Here is a 10,388-nt window from a genome sequence, read left to right as displayed (position 1 = left end):
ACTTCTGGTAGTTCTCTGTTGATGTGCTGTTCCAGTCGTTTTTGGATAATCTTCAGTAAAATCTTGCTTGCATGTGAAATCGGTGAGACTGTTCTGTAGTAAATCTGCTGTCATGGACCTCTCAGATTGCTAAAGAGCAGCAATGTCAGTCTGGATACAAAGGTGCACCTAATTCAGGCCATGGTCTTTTCGATTATGTGTTCTGGTTCAGAAGGTTGGGCAATGACTAAGGATGACAGAATAGATGCCTTCAGATTGTGGTGATGAAGAAGTCTTGAACATACCATGGACTGCCAAGAAAACAATTACATTTGTTATGCAGAGAGTGAAAACAAATATCTCCTTGGTGACTAGGATTTTGAAGCTTCTCCTCATTTAGTTTGGGCATGTGGCCAGGAGATATCGGTCTTTGGAAAAGGACGGACAGCACAGGAGAGGGAGACCCCGGAAGAGATGGACTGATACAGTAACTGGGGCAATGAAGGTTGGTATGTCAAAATTAGTGAGACTAGCTCAGTACAGGGAAAGGTTCAGAGCTGCTGTACATAGGGTCAGTCACGCAAGCAACTCAATGGCATATAAAAACAATAACATTCTATGACAGGTTTGGAAGCAGGAGTGACATCCACTTCCTAAATAACATGAACCCTAATGAATTTGATAAATGTCTATAGTTGTGAAGGGTCTAAAAGCCTTTTGTTCATAGGGTCGCTATGAGTCATGCTTGACTCCAAAGGCAATCAACTACAACAACATGCTGAAAAGAGCAAAATATAAAGCAGAAAAATACACAGAATGCTATGAGAAATACCAAGTTGTCTGGCCTTGAATAGCGTTTTTGCCAGCAGAAGATCAGAGTTGGTGTGCCAGCCAAGTGAGAACTTCTGATTGTCTGAGCAGTGCCCAAGGTCCCAAAGGGTTAACCAGGCCCTACGTCACCACATCTCTTCCGGTCTGTAAGTGAATACACATCATTCTGCCCTAAAGACAGAGTCAGGGAAAAAAAGAGAAAGATCCTGCTTAAGATGGATTGGTGTGTCTCTGCCACAATGGGCTCAAATCACAGCTATCACAAGGAGGCCTCAGATCTGGCCAGTGCAGCTAACAAGTGTGGTAAATTCCTAAATTCTAATGAAGAGATTGTTGCTAAAATTATGGACATTCAGGAAATTCGTAAAAGAAGGAAAGATAAATTTCTATGATCTTAGAGAAAATATATGCCCACAAAAGAGCATTTCTAGAAATGCTGTTGTTGATTGTTGTTGTTGTGGTTGTTGTTGACCGTTGTTGTTGTTGATGTAGGACAAGCCCTACAGGACTCTCACAACTATGGATGTTAAGTTGAGGATTTAATTCAGCACAACTGGGGCAAAATAATAGAAGCTGTACCAAATCACATTGGCTCACTGAACTGGGGCTACCAGGGGGCTCTGTGGGAGAAAAAGGTCACCTACAAGAATGCCCATGAGCAGATTGTTGGGCCTTATAAGATTAAGGCAACTGATAATAAAGACAAAGTTATTTAGCAAAGAGCTTTCTCATTGCGACTGGTGAAAGTCCATGCTACTTGAGTATCCATGTGATACTAGAAGTGATGACCTTTTCTTCTTACCTTACTCTCCAGATAAGACCTCGGTGGTCAGAACATCTTATTTGTTTTGGAATGTCCTGGATTTCTTGCTGGCATTGGTTTATATGCAACTGCCATTGTGCAGTCTATTCTCCTTAAAGGCTTTGACCAGGCCATGGCTAACAAAATTGGTGAACACATGGGAGAACATGGTGCCAAGTTCCTCAGACACTTTGCACCAATAAAAGTTGTACAAATTGAAGCAGGAACATCGGGATGACTCAGAGTAGTGGCCAAGTCCACCAACAGTGAGGAAGTCATCGAAGGAGGGTTTAGCATAGTCTTGTTGGCAATAGGAAAAGATGTTTGCATGAGGAAAATTGGGTCAGAGACTGTGGGAGTGAAGAGAAGTGAAAAGACAGGACAAATACCTGTCACTGACAAGGAGCAGACCAACGTGCCTTACATCTACACCACTGGCAATAACCTGGAAGGGAAGCTGGAGCTCACCCCTGTGACCATCCAGTGGGGTGACTGCTGGCTCAGAGGCTTTACTCTGGCGTCAAAGTCAAGTGTGACTATGAAAATGTTCCAACAACTGTATTTACTCCTTTGGAGTATGGAGATTATGGCTTTTCTGTGGAAAAGTTGAGGAAAAAAATATTGAGGTTTATGATAGTTACTTCTGGCCATTGGAATGCACAATTCAATACAGAGATAACAACAATTGTTATGCAAAAATAATTTGCAACATTAAAGACAATGAACATGTTGTGGGTTTTCACATACGAGGTCCAAATGCTGGAGAAGTAACATAGGACTTTGCAGGGCGCTGAAGTGTGGACTGACAAAAACAGAGCTGGACAGTACAATTGGAATCCACCGTGTCTGTGCAGAGGGGTTCATGACACTGTCAGTGTCCAAGCGCTCGGAGGATGCATCCTCCAGGCTGGATGCTGAGGTGAAGCCTGAGTGTGGATGCTGCTGTTCTACCCCATCGAGGCTTCCTTCCTTGGCCACACTCACAGTAATGTTCTCATTCAGCCCCTCAGGCCCTTGGTGCCTGTGTGTCCTATGCAAACCATCTGAAGTCACCTTGCCTCTTTGGGCAAGTGAGTGGATGGAAGGCAGCCAGAATCACACTGGAGTCACCCTAACGAACTGGAAGCTGACATCACAGTGCATTGAGGGGGTGTGTCCATAAAGTCACTGGCCCCAAGCCCATAGGGCAGGCAGTGATGGAACAACTGTCAGCTCCAACATGACCTTTCCTTTGCGGACGTTCTCTAATCTGTGTCACACTTTCTAATGTTGAAAATTTGAGTCAATTTTCACCATGAGGATAGAGCATACAAGTGAAATGGCTTGTTGCAGGGGAGGAGTGCTCCAACCCCCTTGTGGGCTCCACAGATTTAATATTTGAATGCTCCCTCCCATGTGCTGCTGGGGATAGAATGTGCTGGCCCCTTTGCTGACCTCTTTTATTTTTTAGTATTTTTTATTGATTTTCATTTAATAATACCTTTACAGTATGTTTCAATCATATACATTGTTTTATACACTCTCTCATTTACATTGTGTTTCATACATTCATATACATTCTATTTTACATTATTTTTTTAATACTAATTTATTTACAAAATTCAAATACACTGATTTTCCACACCAGATCCTTCATATTTCCCTCACTCTCCCATTAATTTTATGATGCCATGATTATACCCCCACCCCACCTCGCACATCCTCTTCCCTCTGCTTCCACCTGCCCCTTGGATCCTCATAGTCATTCCAAAATAATGGTTTTATACAGTATATTAGTATATTTCCTTGTGGGACTGAGCTAGTTCACTCAGCATAACTGCTTTCCAGTCCCTCCCAAGTTAGGTAATAATTTACAAAATCATTGTACCTGTGTGCTGCATAGTTTTCCATTGTATGGAGGTACCGTAATTTCTCAATCCATTTGATTGTGGTTGGACATCTGGGCTGTTTCCATATTCTTGTGATGGTGAATAACACTGTTATGAACATTGGTGTGCAGATTTCCATTTGTGCCTTAGTTCTCACTTTCTTGGGGTATATTCCAAGCAGTGGAATAGCGGGGTCATATGGAATTTCTATGTCCAACTTTTTGAGGAAGTGCCGAACTGATTTCCGAGGGGTTGTAACAGTGTACAATCCTACCAACAATATATATTTCCTATCTCGCCACAACTGCTCCAACATTTATTACTTGTAGTCCTGTTAAACTTTGCCACGGCTACTGGAGTAAGATGGTATCTCATTGTGGTTTTGATTTTCACCTCTTTCATAGCCAGTGATTTTGAGAATTTTTTCATATGTCTCCTGAGAAACAAAAATGAAGTGGGAGGCATAGCAGTCCCTGATTTATAAACCTACTGCATAGGTTTTCTTCTTTTTCCTTTCCTTTTGATTCTGTTTTGTCTTCTAGGAAATCCATGTTGTCTGTAAACTTTCATGAAAATATCAATTAAAAAAAACAACTTCAAAACAAAAAATCTACTACATAGTAGCAGTAACCAAAACAGTACAGTATTGGTACAATTGCAGGCACATAGACCAATGGAACAGAATTGAGAAACCAGAAATAGACCCATCTATCTCTGATCACCTGATATTCAACAAGCAAATCAAAGCTATCAAATGGGGAAATGATAACCTCTTAAACAAATGGTACTTGAAAAACTGGACTACCACCTGTAGAAAGCTGAAACAGGATCCACATTTCACACTATACACAAAAATCATCTCAAGGTGGATCAGAGACCTGGGAGTAAAGCCCCAAACCATAATGTTCATAGGAAACAAACTAGGATCAAGTTTAGAAGGCCTCATTAACAGTATAAAGAGACTGCCAAATACAGCCAGAAATGCACAATCTAAAGAGGATAAAATTGATGAATGGGACCTTCTAAAGACTAAATCCCTGTTTGCATCAAAAACTTTTTTCCAACAGCATTAAAAGAAAACCTACTGACAGGGAACAAATATTTGGCAATACTAGCTCAGACAAGAGTCTTATAAAGAAAGTTTAAAGAATACTCCTGGACCTTACAAGAAGATGACTGATAACCCAATTACAAAATGAGCAAAAGACATGGAAAGCATTTTCACAAAGAAAAATATTCGAATGGCCAACAGACACATGCTGACTTCTTTGTAATAAGTTCTAGTTACTTGTCCCAAACAGGTAAATCTATGAATGACTTTCCCCAAATTTGCCTACATGTGCTAAACTGAAAAAATGCCTACTGTATGGGGAGTAGCACAGCACACGTGACTTGGCCATGCAGGATGATTTCTGCTATCGTTACCCGTCACCATGGAGAAGCAGCAAATGCCTCATTTCATCCATAACATATTGGTCTAATGAGCCAAGACCCTGTCTATGGAGCCACATGCTTAAGTCTCTATCTGCACAATATATCCCTAAAGCACAATATATCCCTTCTTTCTTTTTTGCACATATTACATACTTGTGCCTTTCTGAAAACCTCCTAGGAAAAGAAGTACAACCACGTGTATTATTCAATCTTTTGTGGCAATTGCTTTTTTAAAAGAAGCTTTCATACAATATGTTGTGGTCATTGTTTTTATACAGAGGTGGATGTGAAGGATTTTCATTCTAAAAGTGAATGGTTTTGAACTTTTCCTGTTGAATGTCCAAATGTACCTGGTGTCATTTCAGGTCAGCACATTTAAGTTTTTGTTGCATTCCAGCTGGTATTACTGCACAAAGGAGTTAACTCCCTGAATGTGTCTTTATGCAGATGCTGGACAAGTCTTCTGATTAGAGGCTAGGTTGTGAAAGGGCCAGGAACATCAGGCCCCCCACCAGCGCTGCTTGTAGCTCCTTGTCCATCCCTCCCCGCTATGTGTTAATTCCCCGAAGTGGCACTGAGTGGATGTTTTAAAGGATATTTCTGAGCCACCTTCAAGACCTTTAACAGAACACTGCCAAGCCCCACAGGGTTCTGCCTCCCTTCACATCTCACCTGCTTATACAAGAAAGCTGGGAAGTTTGAGGCAGCTGTGATGAGTTTTCTCAGTATTATTTTTTTTTTCTTTAAAAGTTAATTTCCTCACCTTTCCCCCAGTCTACCTATTTCTGAAGTCAGACCAAGAGGCAGTGTGAAATGGCCACATCTCATCATGTTGTGAGCCTCTCCTCATAGTAAATGAACGTTCTGCCCCACAAAGAATAGCTTTACAGACTTTTGTTTAGATTCTATAATTGCCCGATTTGCTGAAATGTGCACTGTATTCAATGTATTTTTGTGAACAAATCTTGGGTGAAAAATGTGAAACATTAAAATATTATTAATTTAAAAAAGATACAGCTTTCAAAATGGATTGTATCTCAATATCAAGAAAACAATGTTTTTTGACACTTGGACCAATATGAAACATCATGACAGATGGAGAAAAGATTGAAACTGTCAACAATTTCACCTTAATTGCATACACAATTAACACCCTTGCTATCAGCAGTCAGTAAATCAGAAGATGTATTGCACTGGGAAAATCTGCAGTTAGGAACCTCCCTAAATTATTGAGGAGTAATGATTTCTGTTTGAGGATTAAGGTGTGTCTGATTCAGCCCATGGTCTTTCTGATCACTTGATATGCATCTGAGAGCTGGACAATCAGGACGACAGGAGAATTGATGCTTTTGAGCTGTGATGTTGGAGAATAATGCTGAATATCATATGGACTGCCAAAAGAATAACCAAATTATGTCTTGGAGAGGGTACAACCAGAGTGCTCTTTGGAGGCAAATATAATGAGGTTTCACCACATGTACTTTTGGTATTCTGCTAAAAGGGGCTATTTTTTGGAGAGGGACATGATGCTCAGAATGGTAAGAGGGTCTGCAAAGGAGAGGAAGATCTCTGATGTGGTGTATTGACGTGGTGATTGCCACAATGGGCTCTAAAGTGTTAGTGTGAGGATGGTACAGGATAGGATAGAGTTCCGATGTGTTGTTCATAAAGTTGTGATGTGTTGTACTCAACTCAAAGGCACCTAACAACAATAACGATCAGTTTAATGCCATAATCCAATGTGTAGAGAGAAGATGTTAATTCTTTGATAAGCATAGGGTAAGGAACCCCCTCGTTTCAGCCACGATCTATCTGACATTGGCAAAATTTGGCCAATAAATGTGTGTTGTTGTAAGCTGCTCATGAAAATCTCCTCTCCTAAGATTTAAAGTCTGAAAACTCAATAGATGGTCAGCTATAGGTTGGCTCTGACCCCAAGGAAATTACTTTTGACTTTTATCTTATCCAAATGTACCTCAGATTATGTCTAGAGATGTGGTTCTGTTCATAGCTTACACCTCTACATTTACACTTAGATAAGGTTTAGAAAGCTGCTTCTCTTTCTAATGTTTTTGTGACATAAATAACACAAGTGGATGGATGTTTTTAGTTCTTGGGAGTAAACATCAAACTCAGTGTTCCTATCAATTCAGTGTCTTTCTGGTTAGTAGGCTCAGGGGAAATCTTCATATACCATCTGTCTCCTACCAGTTATTATAACTATTCTGATCTGTTTATAAATCAGAAGTAATTAGAGCAAAGATCTATCCAACACTGACATTATTTCATTTGCATAACAAAGAGAGGCCTTCTTTCCAAGCTGTGTTACATCCACAGGTACAGTGGGCAGAAAAGAAACATATTTTGGAACACACAGTTCAATCCACAACAGGAATGCAAGGCTAACTTTTTCAACGTCTTTTACACTCTGAATGATATTCCCCAAACTGGGTCTTCTTTACCAGAATCTCATCTGAATTTTTGACCTAGAGTCTACAACCAGATATTTTTTTTTCTTCTACTAAATTCGGGAGTATACAAATTACTTACAAGCTTTCATTCTAAATTTTAGAAGCTAAATAATTGGGAAGAATACTGAACTGAATTTTTATTTTATGTTTTATTCTACATTAAATTGGATTGGAATATAAAATGCTACCATGAAGCATGACTTTCTTGAAATTCTTTAAAAGTTTGGTTGTTGTTGATGTTAGGTAATGTGAAGTCAACTACAACTCTTGGTATCCCTGTAGCAACAGATCTGGACCCTTCCCTACTCTGCACCATCCTTTCCATCCCTCATACACTTTAGCCCATTGCTCCAGTCACTGTGTCCACCCATCTTGTTGAGGGTCTTCCTCTCTTTTATTGACCCTCCACTTTGCAGCATAATGTTTGATAAGTATTAAAAACCCAACACTTATTGTCATTGAGTAGGATCTGACTCATACCTGACTCTCAATTAGATTTCTGAGACTATAAATGGCACAGGAAGAGATTATCCATCTTTCTCCCTCAGTGCTACAAGTGGATTCAAATCACCAGAGAGGTATAGTCTTTGGATGGAATACAATTAATATCGTTTAAGCCACCAGAATTCCCTTGAGAAGTGTTGTTGTTGTTGTTGTAATTGTGTATTGTCAAGTTGGTACTGACCGGTAGCTAATCCACCAGTGGGTTTTCAGAGACATTTAATCACATGGAAGGAGATTGTCTATCCTTTTCCTGTGGAGCAGCTTGTGGATTTGAAACATGTCCCTTTGAGATTGCAGCTTAACTTCTTATTGCTAGGCCACCAGAGCTTCCTTGGGAGGTATTATTGTTGTTGTTGTTGCTGTTAGGTGTCATCTCTTCAAGTATGACATATAAAAACCTTTTATGAACAACAGATCTAAATTCTGTCCTATCCTGTGTGATCCTCAACATCTCTGACACACTTGAGTCCACTGTTGTCAATCTATCTTGTGTGGCATCTTTCTCTCTTTCACTATCTCTCCATCCTTTGTAGCATGATATTCTTTCCAAGAAATATCTTGTTCTAGAAACAACAAAAGTCTGAGTGACAAAGGTTAGTTATCCTCACCTCCTAGGAGCACTCCACCTGCACCTTTTTCAAGACATAACTGTTTGTTCTCTTGGCAGACCATGGTATATTGAGTACTCTTCTTCAGCACTATAAATTCTTCTACCATCCTATTTTATTGTCCAGCTCTCATATGCATAGCAAGTAGTGGAAAAGGCCATGTCCTGAATCAGGTACAACTTAGTGTTCTGACTGACATCATTGCACTTCGGTATTTTGTCCCTGACAACCAACTTGCTCAACGCAATGCATCTTCTTACCTCTTATCCCTGGTACCAATGGTATTAATTGTGGATCTAATAAGATGAAATAATTGACAGTTTTAATCTCTTTTCCATTTATCATGATGTTGCCCATTGGCACAGTGGCAAGGACTTCTATTTTCTTGATATTGAGAAGCAAATCCATATTGACAGCTGTAATCTTTGATACTCTGAAACGAAGTCTTCATGCCCTCTAGAAGTTCAAATTGGGTTTAGAAGAGGCTGTGGCATCAGGGATATTATGATATCATATGTATTATATGGTATCAGATGCATCAGATAAAAGCAGAGGATACCAGAAAACCATCTATCTGTGTTTTCTTGACTATGCTAAGACATTTGACTGTGGGAACACAACAAACTAACATTGGGAAGAATAGGACTCCTGGAACACTTAATTATGCTCATACAAAATCTACACCTAGACCAAGAAGCTATTGCCTGAATAGAACAAGGGAACGCTGCATGGTTTAAAATTAGGAAGAATGCATGTCAGAGGTGTATCCTGTCTCCATAACTATTCAATCTGTGTGCTGAGCAAATAATGCAAGAATCCAGACTTTGTGAAGAAGAGTGTAGCATGAGGATCTAAGGAAGACTAATCAATAAATTTCATTGTGCATATGAGAAATATTAGCTAGTATTAATTTGCACTCCTAGACAAATCTCATTCATTCTCTAATGCTTTTCCTAACTTAAATAGCACAAATATGTAAAACTTCAAGGAATATATATATCACACAAAAAGTCATGTAAATAATGCCTGTATATGTTGGAATATGAACTAAAAAAAAACCACTTTCTGGTTTTAACAGCAGGTAGATTTAGACAAGCAAAGCATACAGTTAAATAAATGGGACTGTGTCCATCTTACTAATATATTTAGTAATTGCTGTGTATATTTTAATTGCAACACCTGCTCTGGTTTCCAAAAATAAAATTTTTATTTCTTTATTCTTTAATTAAGTTAGGTAGGTAAATATAATCACGGTGTGCCGCCATGTACTCTACACATATTTAGTATTTTTAGCAAAATAATTTTATGTGGAGAATAAAGCTAATAGTAAACTGAAGTAAAAATCATGTCAAGCACCTTATTAGACACGGGAATCCCTGCATTGATTAATTGGTCAACAAAAACAATTGAGCATATAAACAGATTATTTCACCCAGTTACTCCCAAGTCTAATAAGGTGCTTAATATAATTTTGACTTAAGTTTCCTATTAGCCTTATTCTCAAAATGAACATATTTTGCTAAAAGTGCTAAATAGATGTAGAGTGCATGGTGGGCACAGGTTACAAAGCTGGTTGTTCAAATTCATGCAGAGCCCCTTATAAGAAAGATCTGTTACAAAAGATCATAGCCTTGAAAACCACATGAAATGCTATACACACCCAGAGTCATCAGACATTAGAATAAAGCCAATACTACCAAATTTGGTTGTATGTAAATATGTAAATATGCAAGCCCCTATTTCACTGTGTAGATATTAAAATGAAGAGATATTACCTTGTTCTGTAATTAAAAAAATACAGGTATAAGAAAGACAAATGCTAAAGCTATTGTTATAATTCCTAAAGGAAGCAACAAGGACATTAATTAAGGGAAAACATAGGGAGAAATAG

General features: G+C 39.0%; 1 pseudogene; it reads left to right on the top strand.

The window, feature by feature from the left end:
* The first annotated feature begins 1,049 nt into the window (after positions 1-1,049).
* On the top strand, positions 1,050-2,774 carry LOC102863261 (annotated as a pseudogene).
* Positions 2,775-10,388: the final 7,614 nt, after the last annotated feature.

The sequence above is a fragment of the Elephantulus edwardii genome, unplaced genomic scaffold (genome assembly GCF_000299155.1).
Source record: "Elephantulus edwardii isolate Elephantulus edwardi_28Jun2011 unplaced genomic scaffold, EleEdw1.0 scaffold00102, whole genome shotgun sequence".
NCBI lineage: Eukaryota > Metazoa > Chordata > Mammalia > Macroscelidea > Macroscelididae > Elephantulus > Elephantulus edwardii.
The sequence above is the reverse complement of the archived record's forward strand: the minus strand, read 5'-3'. Positions and strand labels throughout refer to the sequence as shown.